The sequence below is a fragment of the Labeo rohita genome, unplaced genomic scaffold, assembly GCF_022985175.1.
Source record: "Labeo rohita strain BAU-BD-2019 unplaced genomic scaffold, IGBB_LRoh.1.0 scaffold_1762, whole genome shotgun sequence".
Lineage (NCBI taxonomy): Eukaryota > Metazoa > Chordata > Actinopteri > Cypriniformes > Cyprinidae > Labeo > Labeo rohita.
In genome coordinates this window covers 4344-14607 of record NW_026127959.1, presented here as the reverse complement: position 1 = coordinate 14607, position 10264 = coordinate 4344, and the positions used below count along the sequence as shown (strand labels likewise).

Below are 10264 nucleotides of genomic sequence, written 5' to 3'. Positions count from 1 at the left end.
AAATCATCACTTTACATGCACATAACATTAATCAGGGATTTGGAGCTATAGTCCCATTGGAGTTGGCTCCGCCCTCTGTATCAAGTGGTTTTTTTGAACAAAGTGCAATTAAGGAGACAGGGAAATAGATTTGTATTTCGTAATGTGGAACAACAGATACCCAAACCTGTATAGCCGGTGTAGGTTTATCCTATTAGACCTACATTATTTTTGTTATTCCATCTTGTGCACTACTCTTCTAGAATAATACTGTGTAGAGCACTTAGAGCACTGTCTTTGGATTTCATTTGTTGTAGCATTCCTCTTTTGTGAGTTGCTTTAAATAAATTCAGCGTACAAATAATTTCAGTGAATGTATTTCAGCAGTACATTTAGATGTTTTTTTAGCTTCTCCCAATTTGTTCTTCACTGCAACTTTGTGATATATCATATGAGAATGGTTTAGTAAACCCTAGAATGCATAAAAAAAAAACACAAATAAAGGTGGTAAAATATGTTAATGATAATGTGTATAGTTATGATAGCAAAATAAATAGCCTTATTTATGTTTAATAAGTAGAAAAAAATGCTTCCTATTTTTGTCATTGCTGACCAGAACATGCATCGTTCTACAATATTATAGGACAAATTTATTTGTGTTATGGTATTAGCAATTAAACAGATGGCATCATGGACATTTTTGGTGATATAACCTCATACTCCATAAGAAAAAAATAAGAAAGAACTAAAAAGAAGGAAAGGAAGAAGGAAAGCATTTGTTGATTAAGAATAAGTTTTATGTAGGATTTTTAATTTTGTATATATTTCATGAACAGTTTTGGTACTGAAATCTCTTCTGAAGCAAAACCGTAAGTGACTTAAATCGTGCTGCAGTTTCGATCAATATGGTATTATACAGTTTTGGGCCTAACCCCGTTAAGGCCCTGACAACAGTTGTCAACGACTATGAAATTTCAGAACCTGTTTAGGCGTTGGCCCACAGCCTTTCCCCCTTAAAAAACTGTTTCTCAATAAAACGCAAGAATGCGGCTCGTAGTGCTTATAATTGTCGGAGCTCATGTTGCCCATGCTGGTGAGTAGATTATTTACACTTTAATTGCAGTAGTGCGAATAAACGTTTAAAAAGTGTCTATTAACTTATTAAACAAACCTACTGTATATGAAGAATAAATATTTCTTTTGACGCATGTTACACGCTTCAATATCTTTTAAAAGATACAGCCAATAATGTAATACGTTTTCACATGTTGAACGGAGCTTATTCATTCTCCATGCAGGTCTAAATAAACAAAAAACTTACTTGATTATTTACATGAGTGCTAGTGTATCGTGTCAGATGCAAATCAGTTTCATTTCGTCTTTTGAAGAGCGATGACAAACAACTTGTTAAAACCTGCACACTGCATTGTCGTCCATTATTTATAGGACAAACTTAAGAATGTTTTTTCACAATGTATAATGGAAAGTCCAATAACAGCAGAATTAATCAAAATAACGAAATTCTGTAGTTTAGAGTCTTCCAATATGTCTGTCTTTATGACCACTAGATGGCAAAGTCACAAAGCAGCGTTATTTTTGCAACCGAAATTATTTATAATAATATAATTTATTTATGTAAAATAGACTAATTAAACAAACCATTACTCTTTATATAAGTATTGCAGTTTTCAAATTATATAGGCTATATTCAATCTATAATGCATACAACAAATGCTTCATTTACTAGGTTCAGATGAAGGTAGTTATTTGTTTTCTGTCTCGTGTTGTAATCATAACCAAAATTAAATTATTTCAGCACACTTGGTAAAAACAAAACAAACAAACAAAAAAAAGCTGTTTCTGACTAAATATTGTTATAATGAAAACACATTTTGTCTTGCAAAAGTCATTCCAATAACTGACAAATTATTTTTAATCCAATTACATGTTTAAAAATGCATATTTTACCTATTATGACATAACATGTTTAACATACACTGCCCTCCAAAAGTTTGGAAACACCCTAGGAAAGTGGGGTTTTGGACAATATTGGCATAAATCCTTTTTAATTAGTGATAATTTTGCACTGATAAGGGACAACACAAACTACGAAAACATATTTTATTGCATAAACAGTTTATACATAGAAAAAACATAAATTTTCGATTCATTAAAATATCCACCATTAGCAGCGATTACAGCTCTGCATAATCTGGGCCTAAATTCATTGTATTGTAAACTTAATTGGCAATCAATTGTTGAAGCTATTAAGGTGTGCTGACCCAAAAATCTTTTAAAAACCTGGGCCAAGTTTAGACCAGTAACCAGGCATCACATGGCAAAGGGGCAAGTCTGACTTTGACATGTATATATTGCCATTATTATGTCATCAAAATGAAAATATTATTGCTGCTCAACTTGATAATGTCAAGTTACTTTAATGTATTTGCACCAAAAAAAATTATAAGGATGTCCAAAACCACACTTTGCCAGGGGTGTTTCCAAACTTTTGGAGGGCAGTGTATACTTTATATCAGACTGCGGCTCCACATAATAGTGTGTCCATTGTGAATAGTGTGAATAAGCTGAATGTGAGCATGTCTTGAGATGATGATTGTTCTCTCTGTTTCTATTATTCTCCACAGGAAAACACTCCCTGAAATATTACTACACTGGTGTGACTGGAGACATTGACTTCCCAGAGTTCACAGCAGTTGGTCTGGTTGATGATGAGCAGTTTATGTACTTTGACAGCAACATAAAGAAAGCTGTGCCAAAGACAAAGTGGATCAGACAGAATGAGGGAGCAGATTACTGGAACAGAGAGACTCAGAATATGATTACACAACATCAGACCTTCAAAAACAACATCCAGATTGCAAAGGATCGGTTAAACCAGTCAGCAGGTAAACTGGCAGCAAACCTTCCAACTCACAGACAAATCAATAGTCAGAAAATCTGTATAATAAATTATACAGACATGTGGAAATCTCTGACTGACTGATGACTGTACAAACTGATTTTCATAAAGATAAATACACTGTCTCTCTTCCTCAGGTGTGCATACAGTCCAGGAAACATATGGCTGTGAGTGGGATGATCAGACTGGAGAAACAAATGCTTTCCGTCAGTTTGGTTATGATGGAGAGGACTTTCTGTTTCTGGATTTTAAAGAGCTGAGATTTATTTCCCCAACGCTGCAAGGATTCCCTACCTCACAGAAGCTGAACAATGACAGAGGCTTCCTTGAGACTGACAAACATTACTTCAGCGCTCATTGCATTCAGTGGCTGAAGAAATATGTGGAGTACGGAAAGAGCAGCCTGGAGAAAACAGGTACGTAAGATCTTATCCAGCAATGATCATGTGCATGTTTTACAAAATGATCTGCTAGAAGTGATTAGAATTTTTTTTATTTGTACATTTTATCTCAAGTTGTAATTATTTTAAGCTTTAGAAATCATTTGGTTCTCACACTGTTTACAATGAATGCACTATTATATCAAGTTACAGTCAGATATATAGTCTATATTAAACAGTGTTGGGGAAAGTTAATTTTAAAAGTAATGCATTACAATTTTGCGTTACTCCCTAAAAAAAATTAATAATTATGTTACTTAGTTACTTTTTATGGAAAGTAATGTATTATGTTACTTTTGCGTTACTTGCTTCTTTGTTTTTAAAGGGGTCATCAGATGCCCATTTTCCACAAGTTGATATTATTCCTTAGGGTCTTAATGAAAAGTCTATAATATACTTTGGTTAAAACTTCTCAATGGTAGTGTAAAACAACACCATTTTTACCATTTTTACCAAAAAGAGTTCTGCGAAAAACAACCCATTCTGATGGATTTCTACTTTAAATGCAAATAAGCTCTGCTCACCAGCCTGTTTACTTTAGCCGCATTTAGTGCGTTTAGCCGCTAAACTTGCTAACTAGCACATTATTAGGAAAGGCGATCGCAAAGATTCATAAAAAAAACGTATGCTCACTTCTGCTGTAGGTGAAGCTGGATCACAAATGATTCGCGTGAACATAGACATATTTATGTAGATCAGGAGATGCATTCCCTTCACAAACAAATGTAATCCACTGCATTTTCAGCGGTTCAGATGTCGGGAGTAAATGATGACCACTATGTTCATTATTACATCCAGCAACACAACACCTCAGTCGCTCAATCAGAGATATTCTTGTCTAACTTACATCCCTGCTCCAGCATTGAAACAGTGGAGGTCAGACTGTTACAGCTGATGTAAGGCGGGTCTGAGGTCAGATGCTCATGTCAATCAACTATCGTGGGAGTGGCCTCTGTCGGTGTGGCGTCACACATCTGAGAATGGCTCGTTTTGAAAAAGGGGATATTATTTTTACAGATTAATTAAAAACCACTGCATGGATTTTTATCATTATAGGGTAGATTTGTACATACACTGCCAACACACATTAATGTTCAAACAGCATGAAAAAGTGTATTTTGCATCCGATGACCCCTTCAATATAAAACAATTCTAATGTAAAAGCCCTTTTACACCAAAAGTGAAATGAATTCACCTCAGGCTGAAAGAAAAGTACAATTATGCAGGAGATCACTCTTCAGCTATAATAAAGCACAAATGTTAGTTTATCTGAAGTAACTTTTGCTTATTAGTATGGTTGAATTGTATCATCAAAGGTCGTCAGCAGCAAAGACACTAATCTGAATCTGTTTTTTTGTGAGTGAGATTAATTAATGCATGTTCACATTTAGTCTAGAATACAGTAACATCATGTTTACTCCCAATTTCCCGACAGGAAATCAATAAGTGATGTTTTATTAACAAATTTTGGGAGAAGCACGCACAGATAATTAACTCGGCCAATTTACCATCAGCAATCACATCGTCCATCCCGCCGGCCCGGGAGGATGCCCATAAATAATCTAAACAGCCTTACCTTCCTCATCTCTAGTCGTCAGCATCCCTCCTCCACCCCGACTCCTCGCCATTAACCCTTCCGGGGTGTAAGTGCGGGGTCCGGGCTAAGGGGCCAAGCTCGGACCCCTCTCCCTGGACAGCACGCCAAATACGCATACTTTTATTCCTCATTATTGTCTGTAGGGTGAACTCGTGAAATGGGGAAAAAAGTAACTGGTGTTACTTATTTGAAAAAGTAACTCAGATATTTTCAAAAGTAATGCGATACTTGTAATGCGTTACCCCCAACACTGATATTAAAGCATGTTATGTCATAATAGTTAAAAGCACACCTGATTTCGGGATCATCTGCAGCAGCTGAAGGCATGATATTTTATGTATTCTCTCTCTTTTTCCAGTCTCTCCTCAGGTGTCTCTGTTGCAGAAGTCTTCCTCATCTCCAGTAACGTGTCATGCTACAGGCTTTTACCCCAAAGGAGTAACAATCTCCTGGATGAGAAATGGACAAGAGCATCATGAAGATGTGGTAGTTGGAGAACTTATTCCCAATGAGGACGGGACCTTTCAGAAGACAAGCACCATCAGAATTACACCTAATGAATGAAGAAGAACCAATTCAGCTGTTTGGTGAAACACCAGAGCAAAACTATCAGAAAGACACTGAGAGCAGATGAGATCATTACTAACTCTGGTAAGAGTGATTAGATATGCAGACCATAAATCTTAGAAATGTTTTTGAATATCATTATTTGCTTTTCTCCTTATAAAAGATGTGTGTTCAGACCCTATTATTCTTGGATGACAGCATGTAAAATATATCAAAGGAGAAGTTCACTTCCAGAGCATAAATTTACAGATAATTTATTGACCCCCCTTGTCATCCAAGATGTCCATGTCTTTTTTTTCTTCAGTTGATAAGAAATTATGTTTCTTGAGGAAAAAATTCAGGAATTATCTCCATATAGTAGACTTCAATGGTGCCCCTAAGTTTGAACTTCCAAAATGCAGTTTAAATGCAGGTTCAAATGGCTCTGAACGATCCCAGGCGAGGAAGAAGGGTCTTATCTAGTGAAACGACCGGCCATTTTCTAAACAAATTGACAATTTCTATACGTTTTAACTTCAAATGCTCGTCTTTTCTAAGTCTAACTCTGTTTTTTTCCCTGGTTCAATACAGTCAATACAGTTAGGGTATATCGAAAACTCCCATCTCGTTTTCTTCCCCAACTTCAAAATCATACATCGCTGCAGAAGTACCAACCCAGTGTTTACAAAGTGAACATGCAAAGAAAATCAAATGCCCTTTACAAAAAAAGGTAAAACAGCGATGTAGAACGATTTTGACATAGAAAAAAATGAGACAGGAGACCCTAACTGTATCGACCCGAATTACAGAGACTACACATGCACAACGCAGAGATGAGACAAGACAAGCATTTGAGGTTAAAAAGTATATAAATTCTCAAACTGTTTAGAAAATGACCAATCGTTTCACTAGATAACACCCTTCTTCCTCGGCTGGGATCATTTGAAGCTGCATTTAAACTGCATTTTAGAAGTTTAAACTTGGGGGCACCACTGAAGTCCATTATATAGAGAAAAATTCTGGAATGTTTCTCTCAAGAAACAATTTCTTATTGTTGACAAGGGGGTGAGTACATTATCTGTAAATTTTTCTGTAAATTTTCTCCTTTAAATGTACCGGTGGTGAACAAAAACAAAGTATTTTTTCTTCAGTACTGTACTTAAATGCATAGTCCATCCAAAAACTATATCAGAATGTAGGCCTACTTCGTTTTAATTTTGGGAAATGTTTAATTCACTAAATTAAAAAATATTGCACATTTACTTCACTACATTTTATAAAAATATATTATTCTTTAATTATTTCAAATTGAAAAAATCTAGATATACTCCAAGATGCTGTAGCAAAGTCCAGTTTGTCAGCTGAATCAATTACTTCTATAAGTAATACCTCTTATATAACACTTATAGGATCATTTATAAATTCATTTGTAGTCAGTGAGTTTCTTGTGCACTAATTTCAGTCAGCGACTTCACAATACTTGAGTGTGTCTAGCAGCACACTCACACACACTATAAAACATGCTGGGTTAAAAACAACCCAACTTGGGTTATTTGGCAACTCAGCCCTGGGTAAACATTAGACAGAACACATGCTGGGTTATTTTGACCTAGCTGGTTATGTTAAATGTTTTTACCCAACATGCTAGTTTTTCTTCTTTTTTTTTTAAAGTCTACTACTGTTTAAAAAATGTTATATTGCTGGCTTAAAATGGGCTGGGGAAAAAAAAAAATCACACACAGAATTAGAGGCAACAGCAATAATCAAAAGATGAACATTTATTATTAAGCAAGAACACCCATGGACAAAATACAAGACAAACTGAATTAATTTGTGTGAATACAGCATAATTTACAATAATACATACATTTAAACTTGTTTAACAAGCATTATAGAAATAAAAAAATTAACATTTAAAAGAAACATTTTAATTTAAGTGTACTCCATAACTCCATAACCTGCCCATAAACAAACAGTACTGAGATTAGAGAACATATTTTAACATCAAATTCAGTATTATAACGAATGAAATCAGTTTTTTGTTTTGGAAGGCAAAAGGTGTTTCCATCATGTGAAATGAACAACTGTTGCTGACGCAGCTAACTGACATCTCATCCTTGTATGTAGTGTTTCGTAAATAATATAATTTACAGCACAGTAAAGACTTTATAAATTAAATAAAATGTATACAAACCTTTATTTCACTGAAGAAGTGCACCAAATCAGCGGCGCTGGAAACCGTTCTCTTCTGTAGAAGACGCAAACACCCCGCGGTCTGACTGTAACTCAACAGCTGGGTTGTTTCGTCAGAGACAGGCTTAACTCAAAGTTGGGTAGAAAAAATAACAGCAGCTTAGTTACAGAAAAACTACCCAGCCAGCACCTGGGTAAAAAAATAATAATAATAAAATTAGCCCAATAAAATGACCCAACAAGCTGAACCCAGCATTTGGGTTTAAAAAATAACCCAGCATTTTTAAAAACTACCCAGCACCTGGGTAAAAAACATTAAAAATAGCCCAACAAGCTGAACACAGCATTTGGGTTTAAAAAAATAACCCAGCATTTGACCATAGCAACTGTCTGTCTAATGTATCAGATAGAAGGGACATGAGAATAATTGTATAACGTAATACAATACAAGTAATTAACTAATTTTAATTGCTCTTAATCCTGTAACTCATTAATCACAATATGTCTAATTTCTGTCCAACAGAAACACCTGTTCCCATCAGCATCATTGTTGGTGTTGCTGCTGTTGTTCTGTTGATTGTCATTGGTGTCGTTGGGTGTCTGGTGTATCAGAAGAAAAAAGGTCCAGGCATACTTATGGTTTTGTGTCATTTTGTATCTTTACAGCTTGTTTCACACATTTATGTTTTGCTCTGTATTGATATTCTTCCTCTCTGTTTGTTTTTCAGACTTTAAACATTTCAGGGGTAAGATTCTTATCCTCCTTATTTAATAGAAATGTCTCAATAACAGATAACAGATAATAACAGGTTCTGCCATTGGGCACTTATATGGATTTATGTTAGTATATTCCTGTATCTAAATCTGTATTCTTTTCATCTTTTAAAAAAAAAAAAAATGTAGACATAGTGAATTAAAGTCTCTTATGTTGTAACAATTTGATTCTCTACATACATACAACAACACAATTTTAATGATTCTTGTATGAGCAGTGGTTTGGCACTTTTTTGATGTAGCCTATTCATATGTTTTTCCAGCCTCTGTTGAGATCTCTGTCTGCTCTAGTGAAAGAAGCACCAGTAGTCTACTATGTAAGTGTGAAATTATTTATCAGAGTATCCAATGGTCTATTCACTGGAGTGAACTACAATAATTCATTTTTCTGTCATGTTAAAGACACAAGATGAGAATACTGAAATTGACAATATTATTATATGTACAACTTAAAAATTGTGTCATTTTCTTGTAGCCTCTGGCAGTGGCTCCAGCACCTCAAGTTAGACATCTCAAAGGCCTATACAGTATGTAAGTGTTATTATTCAGTGCAACTGTCTAAGTCATGTGAAGTGAATCAAATGTAATGCTGTTTATATGTTCCAGTAATTTAGGATGCCTCACGACAATGTGACTGTGAGAGAACTGATCCTGACAAATAATGCTCAGCCTTCTACGAAATGCAACAAAATCAATCAAATATCACAGCCAATGAGAAGAGTGTGTGGGTGGAGCTCTATTTGCAAGCGCACTGGACTTAACACAGATAAATGCATCTCTAACTCTCTCTATCTCACACATGCACAAACATAAGATATAAGTAGCTATATATTTAATATATGACAATTGTTTTGTGATAGAACTGTAAAATGGCCACCACTAATATCCCCCCCATACATCGGTCCAAACCACATTGTCTAAGACATGGTTCTGGTCTTGTTATGCAGGGTTCTAGACTGTGGTTAAATGCTAAAATGCAGAAAAAGGTAGCTGAAAAAAGACTTCACATATGCATAATACCAAATGAACTGTAAACAATACTATGCAGACACCTTTGGCATTACATTTTTACACAGCAACTGTGTGTCTTTAATCTATTTGATCTATCTGAATGTGCTAACAGCTCTACATAAACACTATTTTTGACACATTATCATGGTCAGTTGATGCATTGTATTGATTCAGTTGGATTCAATTAAAAAACTCTCATGCAATTGAAATAGGTTTTTCAAAGCAATGTCTATACATTTTCAGTTTGCATCATGCTATTGTGTTCACAAAAAACGTACAAAGCTGTCACTGGGGTACATATTACCACCTTAAAGGTGCATCTTAGTACTTAAAAAATTAACCTACAGCATCTGACCCTGTAGCACAAAACCAGTCATAAGGGTCTACGCCAAGCTTTCCATTAATGTATGGTTTGTTAGGATAGGACAATATTTGGTCAAGATACTGGAAACTGAAGGTGCAAAAAAATCAAAATATTGAGAAAATCGCCTTTAAATTTGTCCAAATGCACTGTCTTAGTAATGCATATTACAAATCAAAAATTAAGTTTTGATATATTTTTGGTTGGAAATTTACAAAATATCTTCATGGAACATGATCTTTACTGAATATCCTAATGATTTTGGCATAAAAGAAAAATCAAAAATTTTGACCCATACAATGTATTTTTGGCTATTGCTACAATTATACAAGTGCTACTTAAGACTGGTTTTGTGGTCCAGGGTCACATATTAGTAAGGGTTTTGAAAGGGACCACCCCAGTGCTTTTTTCTGAGAGTGCATGAATTACAGCAAATGTACAGG

General features: G+C 35.0%; 1 pseudogene; it reads left to right on the top strand.

The window, feature by feature from the left end:
• The first annotated feature begins 975 nt into the window (after window positions 1-975).
• LOC127158891 (H-2 class I histocompatibility antigen, Q9 alpha chain-like) lies at window positions 976-9846 on the top strand (annotated as a pseudogene).
• Window positions 9847-10264: the final 418 nt, after the last annotated feature.